This window comes from Octopus sinensis, linkage group LG14, assembly GCF_006345805.1.
Source record: "Octopus sinensis linkage group LG14, ASM634580v1, whole genome shotgun sequence".
In the NCBI taxonomy this organism is placed as follows: domain Eukaryota; kingdom Metazoa; phylum Mollusca; class Cephalopoda; order Octopoda; family Octopodidae; genus Octopus; species Octopus sinensis.
This window is the reverse complement of record NC_043010.1, coordinates 57,997,183-58,010,639: the sequence shown is the minus strand read 5'-3', so window position 1 is coordinate 58,010,639 and position 13,457 is coordinate 57,997,183. Positions and strand designations below refer to the sequence as shown.

The 13,457-nt window shown below is 38.6% G+C and overlaps 1 protein-coding gene across 4 annotated transcripts in view; it reads left to right on the top strand.

Moving 5' to 3' along the window:
- LOC115218762 (putative protocadherin beta-18) overlaps positions 1 to 13,457 on the top strand; it is a 186,827-nt gene that overhangs the window by 115,581 nt on the left and 57,789 nt on the right. Inside the window, exon 4 of one of the 4 annotated variants that reach the window (XR_005001946.1) lies at positions 12,302 to 12,310. The exons of 2 other annotated variants lie outside the window; for them this stretch is intronic. The gene's annotated coding sequence lies outside the window, so the exon portion shown is untranslated. Of the gene's footprint in view, positions 1 to 6,065; positions 7,615 to 12,301; positions 12,311 to 13,457 lie in introns of those variants that run through there. One more of the 4 variants, XM_036509075.1, reaches the window with a different exon arrangement.

Here is a 13,457-nt window from a genome sequence, read left to right as displayed (position 1 = left end):
ATACAATTCAGACACACATGTAAATATATATGTATGTACAAATTTCTGGTGCATATATACATGTATATATGTATATGTATATATATATATATATACATACATGATATACATTTATGCATACATGCATACATACATACATATATATGAATATACGTAAATATGTGTGTATGTATGCATAATGTAAATGGAATAAACTGTAAATCAATCGAAGCTTATACACACCCATTCACATATATATACATACATAGATAAATAGATATATATATACATATATATAAATATATCTATATATATATATGTATGTGTATGTATATACACAAATACATGCATGCATGTACATATATATATATACACATACATACTCACACACATATGCATACTATATATATATCCATCTATAAAATTTTTTTGTTTTCAATAAATAGACTTTGCATGAATTTCATTCTCAATATATATGATGAATATTTTCATATAAATTTGTACACACACATATATATCATGATGATCATCATCATCGTTTATATATGCATGTATGCATATATATATATATATATATATATATTACATATCTATACACACACACATATATATACGTATCGTTATGTGTGTGTGTGTGTGTGTATATATATATATGTACATACATGTATACATATAGAAATATATATAATTATATATGTGTGTATATATATAAATATATATCTACACACACACACACATATATGTATATAGACATTTTGATATATACACACACATAGTTGAATAGACTGAGCTCATTTGCAAATAATGTCATGTTTTGAAGTCATGATGATAATGAAGATGGTGGTGGTGGTGGTGGTGGCTCTAATAATGGTTGTAGTGGTGATTCTGATGATGATGTTGACGGTCGTGGTGGTGGTGGTGTTGGTGCCAGCAATTGCAGCAGTGGAGTTGGCTGCAGTCGTCGTGTTGTTGTACACGACCCTCCCCAGTCACTGGCGCTCACGTGATAACAACATCCCCTCCTGCCACACCTCCAGCTCCCGCTGCCACACACACACACACACACACGCTCGCATGCACATGGAACAACATACAAGTCCCTTACCACCTCGCTCATCCACTGGACTGTACCAAACCCCTGCTGCTTGCACCGTAACCCCTGCATTCACCACCACCACCACCACTGCTACTACTACCAGGAACATCACTAATACCATCGTCATCACCATCATCCTCATCGTCGTCATCATCATCAACATACCATGCTCTCCACTTCTGCCCTACTTTCTCTCCCTCGCTTTCCCCCTGCACCCTTACTCTCCATTAGATGTTGGCTAAAAATAGAACACCCTCCTTGCTCTCTTTACCTTCTTCCACTCCTCCCTTTTATCTCCTTCCTCTTCCTTCCTTCATTCATTGATCTCTTCACATTTCTCTCTCTCTCTTTCTCTGGCTCTCTCTCTCTCTCTCTCCTTCTTTACCTCATTGTCCTTATTTCTTCTCTCCTCGCTATCCCCCCCCCCGGCATCCCCACCACATACACTTTCCCATCGTCATCACACTGTTCAAAGAAAGAGTAAAATGATATCTGAGAGTCTGTGAACGATTTCAGGTTTCTAGTGGAACAATAGGAGTGACAAGTACAATGTTAGTAGTGGTGGTGGTGGTGGAGGTGGTGGTGGTGGTGGTGGAGGTGGTGGTGGTGGTCGTGGTGGTGGTCGTGGTGGAGGTACTCTTGCTATTATCACTGGTGGTTGTGTAAGTCCATTCTGGAGAATGATATATGTATGAACAAATGGATTGAGACTTATACATGTATATATAACGCTATGTATATAAATGTACATAGGTGTGTGTGTGTGTATGTACGCATGTATGTTTATATGTATGCAAACATATATGCATATATCTATATGTATGAATATATATATATGCACACATACATTTATATGCATATACATATATACACACGTGTGTGTGTGTGTGTGTAGAAGGATGAGAGGATCTCAGATGTAGGACCTAGTTTGGCAGCACCCAACAAAATGGCCACAAACCATCTCCTCTACCCCTCCACACCATGACCACCACTGCTAGGTACCATGAACACCAGATAACTGCTGTTAGAATTGATTAGGTTGATAATGACGATGATGATGATGTTGATTTAAAACATTAATTAACAAGAATAACAATAGTTTTACTTGTACCATGGTTTATATATGTGTGCATACATTTTATATATGTGTATGTATATATATACATATATATATATATATATATATATATATATATATATACACACACACACATATATATATATATATATACAAACATACATGTGTGTGTATTGATATACATACATTATACATACACATATACACACACAAACATACAGTTATAAAGCTATACAACTAAATTAATAAAAAGGCTCATTCAAAGCCAGGGACAATTTTTTAGGGATAGGAACACAAGCTGAATTCCTTCAACCATTAATCCCCATTGAAATACTTTAGTCTTCAACCACCACTCACTCTTTCCCTGCAATCTCCACTCCAGGCTCCACTCCAGACACAGTGCAGAATTCTTAGATTTAAATTTGTCCCAGCCTAGGATTTGGGCCCATGATTAGGGTGTAGGACAAAATACCTGGAGACTCCTGGTATTTCCAGCCTGATTTCAATTCTCATGGAAGTCTGGCTTTCACACTTCTGGAACTGATAACATCAAATACCAGTTGCATTCTGGGATCAATTTAATTGATTGATCCTTGTGTGTTCTAGAGATTTCTTCAGACATGAGACAACTGCTGGGAATTCCGGATCCAGGTTTTTAGCGATGCTTGGAGAGAATGGACATGCATGTACACCTCAATGTCTACAGCATTATTGTGACCCAAGTTGTTATACAAAGTGTTAAGGATATCAAAATCCATTCCTTTGCACCCAACTGCCATAAGACTGCTAGCGGTCACTACCAGTACTTGTCTGGTCATCTCTTGCACTCAGAACATTGACAGAGGTGTATATAGTTGACCCTAGTCTCAACTTGTCAACCACCCAATCAATAGTTCAAACTGTTCCAGGGTTAACAATGTCCTTCGTTTCCTCAAAATTGGTTAAACAGGAAGCAGTGAAATACTGTCATTAGTTCACTCACACCCTGAGTTCCATCCCTCTTTTAAGACATTATCCCAAGATGTTGGGCACTACCCCTTATGAACCCTGTTTTCAGGGCCTTTGATGTTGAAGGGAGGAAGAAGAGAGTATTGTCCTCAGATTGGGGACTTGGTACAAAGGTTTGCCACAAAGAGCACTCTACAAAGGTACCCATAGTACAGATGGTAGTGAGGTCAGCACAGATGGAGGACCAAGTCAAAGCATAAGAATATTCAATCTGCTCACGTCATGGGCAGTCAGAATGGGAACTTGTGTTATTGATTCATTTTCACATGAAATAATGATCATATTCATCAGACACACAAATACACACTCTGTCTGTCTGTCTGTCTGCCTACCTCTCTTACACAAATCCCCTTCTCCTCACCATTGTCTGTCAAATTCCCCATCATTGCTATTTGACTCCTCTCTCATCATCAATTGTCCATCAACATCAGCTCTCAGTGTACTTTTAGGGAGCAGATGTGGGGGTGAGGTGAAGACACAGTGAACAAGGTTGAGCTTCAAGGTCAAAGTACAAGGCTAGCTTGGGGTCCAGGGGTTCAAACAACAATGCAGTACATCAGAGAATGGATAGATGTGAAGAGAGGAGTAGAGTGGAATGTGTTTGGATGGGGTCTGAGTACCCAAGCAGGCTCCCAGCTGGACAAATGCAGTTCACTGATGCGCACACATAAATAGCCGACCACCTCCACAACACACTTTATATATTCATATACATCCACAAATGCATATATATTTATATACCCCTAGAAACATATGCATGTGCTTGTGTGCACATGTACACTCTCAGAATAGACATTTTTTTATGTAGATCTCAATACGAAATGTAAAAATATGTGTATGCTATATATATGTATATGGATCATCATCATCGTTTAACGTCCGCTTTCCATGCTAGCATGGGTTGGACGATTTGACTGAGGGCTGGCAAACCAGATGGCTGCACCAGGCTTCAATCTTGATCTGGCAGAATTTCTACAGCTGGATGCCCTTACTAACGCCAACCACTCCAAGAGTGTAGTGGATGCTTTTACGTGCCACAGGCACAAAGGCCAGTCTGGCAGTACTGGCAATGGCCACGCTCGAAAATGGTGGTTTTTATGTGCCACCTGCACAGGAGTCAGTCCAGCAGGACTGGCAACGACCTCGCTTGAATGGTTTGTTCACGTGCCAGTGAGGCGACGCTGATGTATATATATATATATATATATATATATATATATATATGCATACAAGAGGAGGGATGACAGGGACTTTGAAGTTTCAGCCTGCTAGCCTAGTCTGACAAAAACATCCACATCAAAGCTTCGCAACCTCTGTCTTCATTATCCTTATAAAAGCAAAATAAACATGCATTCTACAAAATATATTAAATAATTATTCAGTTAAACATTGTTCTTATCATAGTTCAACATAATACAACCATTAATGTGTGTGTACAAGTGTGTGTGTGTGTGTTGTACTTTACACAAAAGATCTGCAAGCAATGGAGTATGATAGGGTATTAGGAAATCACTGGTCTGGAAATATTCCATGATTTTCTCAACTAGGGATTACAAATGTCCTATCTAGACTGCATTATCAGATAGACATGTCCATAGATCAACAGAAAGACAAACAGGTAGGCAGACAGATATACAGACAGACTGGACAGGCAATTTGATCAATAAATAAATCAACAGGTGTGATGTGTAATGAGGTAAATTAAAAATGCCGGATAGTGTAGTGAGAGAGAGAGAGAGAGAGATCAACTGATGTGGTCAGGTAGATAGACTAATGGATGGGTTGTGAGATGAGCAGACGTGGTGGGTGGATCTGGGCTGGCTGCAAAGTACTATAGCCAGATCAAGACAACTGGATGATGTTGTGACAGATCCATTGACGGAGGGAGTTTTAGTGTAAGGCGCCAGATGTGATGTATGATGTGGCAGATGAAGTTGAGAAAGATTAGGGTTTGGAAATATAGGGATCTCCTTGAGGTTCAATGCTATTGGGGTCATTTAACTTTAGCCCCATGTGTATAGATAACTCCATCACAGACACTCATACATACTCACATGCACAGGCACAAACCTACATATGTGTATGTATGTATATATATATATATATATATACACATTCATATAAATACATACATATACACGTATACGTACATATACATACGTAAAGATACATACATCTACATATATATGCACACATATATATATACATATATATACACATATATATATACACACATATATACACACGTATATACACATATATATATATACATACATATATATACATACACATATATATATACACATATACATATATATACATACATACATACATACATACATACACATATATACATACATAGATATAGATATACACACATACATACATGTGTATTTTTTAGTGTAAAAATGCAGTAAAATAGAGAAATCAGTCAATTGCTTATACACAGAATGGCATGTGTTAGTGTGGTTGTACATTGTGTTTGAATATAGAAAGGCACAAACAGGCATACATACGTATGTGTGCATATATATTTATATTATTGTGTGTGTGTGTGTGTGTACATATATATCATGAGGGAGAAAGAAAGAAGGAGAGAGAGAGAGAGAGAGATGCCAGTTTCTATCAATATCCACATTTAGTAAAAATACATAAACTATATCTCACATTCAAGATTAGGTTTATCCGCAAATTATATATACATACATATATATATATGTGTGTGCGAGTGTGTGTTTGTGTATATATGTATGTATATATAGGTATGTGTGTATGTGATTATATATATTTATTAATGTGTCATTTGTATGTTGTTCATAGTCAGTTACTCACATACATGCACTCATAAATATACATACATACACAAGTATATACATACATATATATACATACATATATATATATATATATAATGTTCAGTAGTGTATCCCCCATTACTTTGTATTATAGCTGTGATTATATCTGTGTGTATGCATGCATACACAATATGTAAGTATGTATGTGTGCACCTATATATATATGTGTGTGTGTGTGTGTGTGTATGCATATACCACTGTCGGTCTGAGCTTTACTGTCGCCTGACCACTTCGCCCCACTCTTCTCCACTTCACACATCTCCACCCACCTCTTTCCTCACATGCACCTCTCCATCTCTTCTTGCTCTCTACTTGCTCTCTTTCTCCTTCTGTTTATCCATAATTCTTTCAGACTCTTCCTCTGCCGGTCTCTCTGTCTCTCTGTCTCTCCTTCTCTTTCTGCCTCTGTCTCTCTCTCCTCTTGTCTTCTTACTCTCCATCATCTCTACATCTGTCTGTCTGTGTATACATACATATATATACATATAAGCTTATATTCCTCTCTGTTTGTCTATCACCATCTCTTTCTCTCTCTCTCCTTGCCTTCTTGCTCTCCATCTCTCTCCACTGTACTGAGTTGTACTACAGTCACAAGAACAGTTAACAGTCACAGACAAACTTCACACCGGGATATATATATATGTATATATATGTATAAAGATATATATATACATGCACACACACACACACACATATATATATATATATATATATTATGCATACATGCATTACGGAGAAAGCCACTGCGTGTCACTCAACCGGCCTGATAGGAATAGCAGCCAAATCACCCTCAAATCACATTCTATTGTCTGAAGAAACAAAAAAAAGAAATGAACGGACGCATTAGATAATGTAGTCCTAGATATCCCTAAAAATCATCAGGATGGTCACAGTTGGATTACCTTTGATCCTAGGTCTGCCTGATCAGGGCTGACCCCCTGGGGCTGAATAATAACCACAGTGAAAATACATTCCCCTACCCCTGCCCCCTCCCAACACAAGCACATGCTCACGTATATATATATGTATATATATATGTATATATATATGCATATGCACGCATATACACATACACACACACGCTTCTGAGAACAACCACCAGACAGGAATCCAACACTACACCACACCACACTGCAGTAGACTACATTACACCACCAACACCACCACAGACAACTACACTAATACAACACTACACCAATACCATCCCTAGACACCGCTACGCTTCTGCCACTACATACCACTAGACCATCGCACCTAACAACACTATCCTTGCACTACACGTCACCACTACCACCACCACCACAGGATCCCTCACCATCACCACCACACACCGACAACACTAAATTACCACTAGACACCTCAGCACCACCACTACCATCACCATCACCACCTCCACATAGTACATGGCACATGACACCCAGCATCCCCCTCACTACCATCACTAAACACTACCACACACCCCTACCACTTCCCTACTCCCCTCCGTTACGCTACCGTCTCCTCCTCTTCCTCCTCCTCCTCCACCTCATCCGCTGCCGCCGCCGCCGCCGTCATCACCATTACACAGGATATATAAAAACATGGACACAACTGAACAAGTAAGATTTATTCCTTCTTCACTTCCTTGTTGTTGTTGTTGTTGATGTTGTCATTGTTGTTGTTGTTGTTGGAGAAGTGTCTCTCCTCCTGGCACACTTTAGCCACCTTCTCTTTAATTATTCTCTCTCTCTCTATCTCCCTATCTCTTTCACTCTTTCTATCTCAGTTACTGTCTCTGTCTAACAGTCTCTCTCTCTCTCTCTCTCTCTCCTTCTACCTCTATTGTCACTTGATCTTACTCTACAGATGGAACTTCACTTCTTCTTCTTCTTCTTCTTCCCCAGTATTATCACCACTACTACCACTACTACTTCTTACATCAACCACCATTTGCATCACAGCCAATACAACATCAAACACCATGTACTGTAACAGTAGCAACAACTATGACATTATGACAGTAACCACTCCAGCAAAAAAAAAAAAGAACAGAACTACACTACCACCAGAACATCACAGCAACCACAGCAGAGATACCACAATCGCAACCACCACTACACTACATCCACTAGTACAACAAAAATACAACAGTTACTTCACCTATCACCACAACTACCACAAGAGCAATTGTTGTATGGGCTATAGCAGTAACCACTCCTAACCAATACTCAATGCCACTACACATAACACTACCGTATATGTGTAAGTGTGTGTGTAAATATATATATAGCCACTATTTCAGATGCTACTATATACTATACCAACATACCACTATTCACTATACTAGCACATACAACACTATCATATACCACAAATACAACCTCTGTACCATCATGAGACAACACCACCACCACTACAACAGCAACTAGGTAGCTTATAAGGTCAGAAGTGCTAGAAACAGCAGTCATATTTTCCTTACATCATCCCCAATCTACAGATTGAAGTGACTTAGATAACAGAGGTGTTGGTCACCACAGGAATGGCTGCATCACAGCTGACCTGGGATGTGGGTGGGTGTGATTAGACCACCACCACCACCACCAGCACAATACCATTACTCAATACCAGTGTTAATATGGTAATTGGATAGCTTATCACATCCCATTCACAGTGAAGTCCATTAAATATAATACATACATACATACATACATATCTCTTATGTATATATATATATTTATGTTGTGAGTATGTGTGTATGATAGGTAGGTGTTTATAATAAAAAGGTGAGTGCAGGTATGATAGTAGTGGGGGTGGTGTGGGGGTGGCGGCTGTTACTATGACAACATCACAAGACAAAGAGACCTGAGCAGTCTCCAACTAACACAGATAACACTGTGTATATATAATCTATATATATATATATAGACAGACAGACATGGTTATATGCATACATGTATAAGAATACACACACACACATATATATATATACACACACATATACGTACATATATATATATACACACACATATGCATACATATATGTATATATACACATATGCATACATATATGTATATATACACGTATACATACATATATGTATATATACATGTATACATACATATATGTATATATACACATATACATGCATATATATATAGATATATATATATACATATATATATACACACATGAATATACATAAATATATATATATACATACATACACATATACATACATATATACACATATACGTACATATATTCACATATACATACATATATATACACATATACATATATATACAGATACATCTCTCTCTCTCTCTCTCTATATATATATATATATAGATACATCTCTCTCTCTCTCTCTCTGTATATATATACACACACACACACATATATATATATATACACACATTCACATCCATGTAAATGTAATGCATATATTTACAATATCAAACATAGATGCAAACACACATACAAACACAAACACACACGCATACCTATATACATATGCATGTGAACATATTACGTATTCTCATTCCCACTGCTTTTGCTTTTGTTTTGTAATATATATACACACTCACACATACATATGGATATATGTGTGTGTAAAAAACAGAAGAAAAAAACCAGTAAAAGGAAACAAGATGGGAGAAGTCTGTGGAACTGGTCGCCCCCCACAGGCAATCCTTGTAATGAGGAAACAACCAGAGAAGTACTTGGCTAAGAGTAAAGCACTGAATCTGACATTCGTTGACCTGGAGAAGGCCTTTGACCAGGTGCTATGCCTAGTAATTTGGTGGCCACTGAGGAAATTGGTTGTAGATGAATAACTTATAAAAGCTGCAAAGGAAGGTGTGATGTGAGATTTAGCAAGAGGTCTGCAATGAATTTAGTGTGGAGACAGGAATCCACTGACAATTCAGTCTTCAAGCGTCTTCTATTTGTTATTGTCCTACCGGTCATCAAAGAAGAGTCTAAGACCAGCTGTCCAAAGGAAATCCTTTATGCTGACCATCAGCTTCTTATAGTTAAATCTCTGGCGGAATTATAGAAGAAATTCCAAGCATGGAAGTAAAATCTAGAATTGTGAGGCCCAAAAGTGAATTTAACAAAGACTGAGGTGTTAGGAAATAGTAAAGAAGATAGAAGTCTGGTATGTTGAGGGAGATGACCTTGCTTGATCTGTTGAGAAGATGTGTGAAGACAAAGTGTATCCAGTGTGAGTTAGGGACATCCAAGAGATGTAATGGATTCATAGACACACTAACCAAGTAAGCTTTGTGTGTGATAGATGTGTTGATGCAATAGGAATACACCAGAAATAGATTCTGAGAAATACCCAGATGCTTCTATGGAGACAACTGGTAATTTTTGTTTTTTTATATGCTATGACTTGCAGTGGAGGTGGTTGTTCTGTGAATAAAGTAGCCAAGGAAGGAATGGGGTGGGAAAAGTTCAGGGTGCTACTATAAATTCTGCTTGTAGTGAAGACCTTTGCCTCTCCCTCAGAGTGAAAGGTAGATTGTAGGATGCTTGTGCTAGGACTGTGATGCTGCATGGTAATGCTTTGGATGCAGAAAGTCTGCATCGACTGGAAAGAAATGAAATAAACCTTCTCCCCTGGATGTGTCTGAACAGCAAAGTGGAAATGAGCTGAGAAGAAAGTTGTGTCTAAAAGGAATGAGATGGGGTGTGCAAGAGAGGCCCTGGTTATGGGGGATGTGATGTGAAGAATAAACACTGTTGCACTCCAAGAAGGCAACTGGGGGAAAAAACATATAATGAAGTTGTGACACTGCATCTTGCAACAGAGATGACAAAAAGCTGTAGTGACCAGTTGGGGAGGGACGAAGATCTGACGAGCCATGGGGGAAACTACAGTAATGATAGAAAGCCTAGGATCTCTATATGGGCACATGTGTGTATATTTATATGCATTGGTGTAAATGCATATATGTATATGTGTGGGTGTATGTGTGTATGTGTATATATATATATATATATACATACACACACAAGTGTATATGTGTATTGGTATGTACATGTGTATATATCTATATCCTGCCAAGCCTATATTTCCTGCTACCCTCTGCACCCTCTTTCATCCATTTTCTTATTCACTTCGATCATCTCATCTCTCCCTCACTCATACCCCTCCGGCACTTATCTCCCCCACCACACTATGACTGGCCACCCTGCATACCACCCAATCATCCTTCACTCAACCTTTGTGTGAGAGATTCTGTTGCTCCTTCCTCATCACTCTGTCTCTGTCCACCTTCTGTTTCCCTGTTCACCTCAGCTATCACTCTATCGACCATAGCTCTCATCTCACCATGCTTACTTGCTTGCCCCCCCCCGCACCCAACCATCTCTCTCTCTCTCTTTCTACCTCTTTTCTTTCATCCATGCTCCCTTCTTCCGCTCTTTCCATCCATCCAATGTTATAACGGTGAGTATGAATGAACAATATCATAATGTAGGATGATGGCCCTGGACACACCTGCACACAACACACCTCATCAGCCTCACCACTCCCTTCTCACTCCCTTTCTCATTTCAATCCCATCAGTTCCCTCTTCCTTTGCCCCTCTTCCTTCAACTGTCACTCTCTTCACTACTACTCTCTCACAACTACAACACTGATCCTCTCACCATACCCTGCTCTTTCTCACCATATTGCCAAAAAAATCATCTCTCTCTCTCTCTCTCAGTTATAGGGGTCCCCTTTAGGCCCTTGGTTTCGCTATGTGCAAGGTAGCCTCACTGGGGTTGGTGCCACATAAAACGTTCTCAGTAGACTCTGTAAAATGGTTGGCATTAAGAATGGCACCCAGCTGTGGAAACCAAACAAGAAACAGACATTAGAGCCTGATACGGGTCTTTGGTTTTTGGATCCCTGTTGAATTGTCCAACCCATGCCAGCATGGAAAGCAGATGTTCCATGAGGATGATGATGACTGTGTGTATGTATATGTGTATGTACACACATATGTACATGTATGTATACTTACATGTACATGCACACACATGATGTACATTTACATCATATTCCCTAAAATGCTTGGAAAGTCTCCCCCAGACATCATTCATTGCTTTTGTAACTATGGTAACCTAATTAAGAGAAAAGCTGGGGGCTCTAAAAGGAGCCAGAATAAAAAATGGGTTGCAGAAATTTGAAGGAACTCTTTAATGACAACAAAGAATTCCACTTTCCCCACCCTGACTTTTTATGATTGGTTGTGGGAGAGAAGAGGACTTGAAGACCCCTGATGAAACATATAGTGAAATGGTAGAAGTGACAGAGGGTTGGGATCTCTATATGGACAAGTGTATATATTTATATATGGGTGTAAAGATACGTGTGTGTGTGTATATATATATATATAGAGAGAGAGAGAGATAGATATACATATATACACACACACAAACACACACACACACACACACACGAGGGTGAGTGAAAAAGTAATGTCATTTTGTTTAGCACAGATATAATTATCAACACAGGAACATGTATCATACATCAAAATGAAGCTGGTCCTCTGTGGATCACATCCCTACTTCTCAACATAGTCACCGTTTCTCTCAATAGCAATGTTCCACCTTCAAATGAGAGCATGTATCCCTGCCCCATAAAATTCTGTTGACTGTTCTTTGAGCCACTTCTTCACTTCAGTTTTCACTTCCTCGTCACTGGAATAATTTAGCACCTTCAGACCATCATCTCTTTGGCCCCATGAAAGAGGGTTTGAAAGGCAAGCATTATTCCAGTGACGAGGAAGTGAAAACTGTAGTGAAGAAGTGTCTCAAAGAACAATCAACAGAATTTTACGGGACAGGGATACATGCTCTAATTCAAAGGTGGAACATTGCTATTGAGGGAAACAGTGACTATGTTGATAAGTAGGGATGTGATCCACAGAGGATCAGGACCAGCTCCATTTTGATGTATGATACATGTTCCTGTATTGGCAATTATATCTGTCCTAAACAAAATGACATTACTTTTTGACTCACCCTCATATATATATACACACACACACACACTCACAAAATCTGTGTGAGTTGGAGGTTGTTAAACCAACCAACTAAGGGATGGTACTTATCCAATATATATTGCTGGTAGGGTACCCAATTATTCATACCCAAGTGCTCGTCATTGTGTGGCAATCTCTTAGTTGAGTGTCATATATCAGCCGGTAGACATTCAAGTATGTTTACTGGCTGATGTATGTCATTTTTGTATCCTCTCCACTTTCTTATTTGCAGTATATATATATATATATATATATATATATATAAACACACATTTATGTATATGTGTGTGTGTGTGTGTATACATTTTTTTTTTCTCTTTCTCTAGTTTCAGCTCAGAGCTGCGGCCATGCTGATGCACCGCCGTTTTGCTACACTGTTATTACTAAGACCCTCCTCTAGTATGTGGTACTTGGG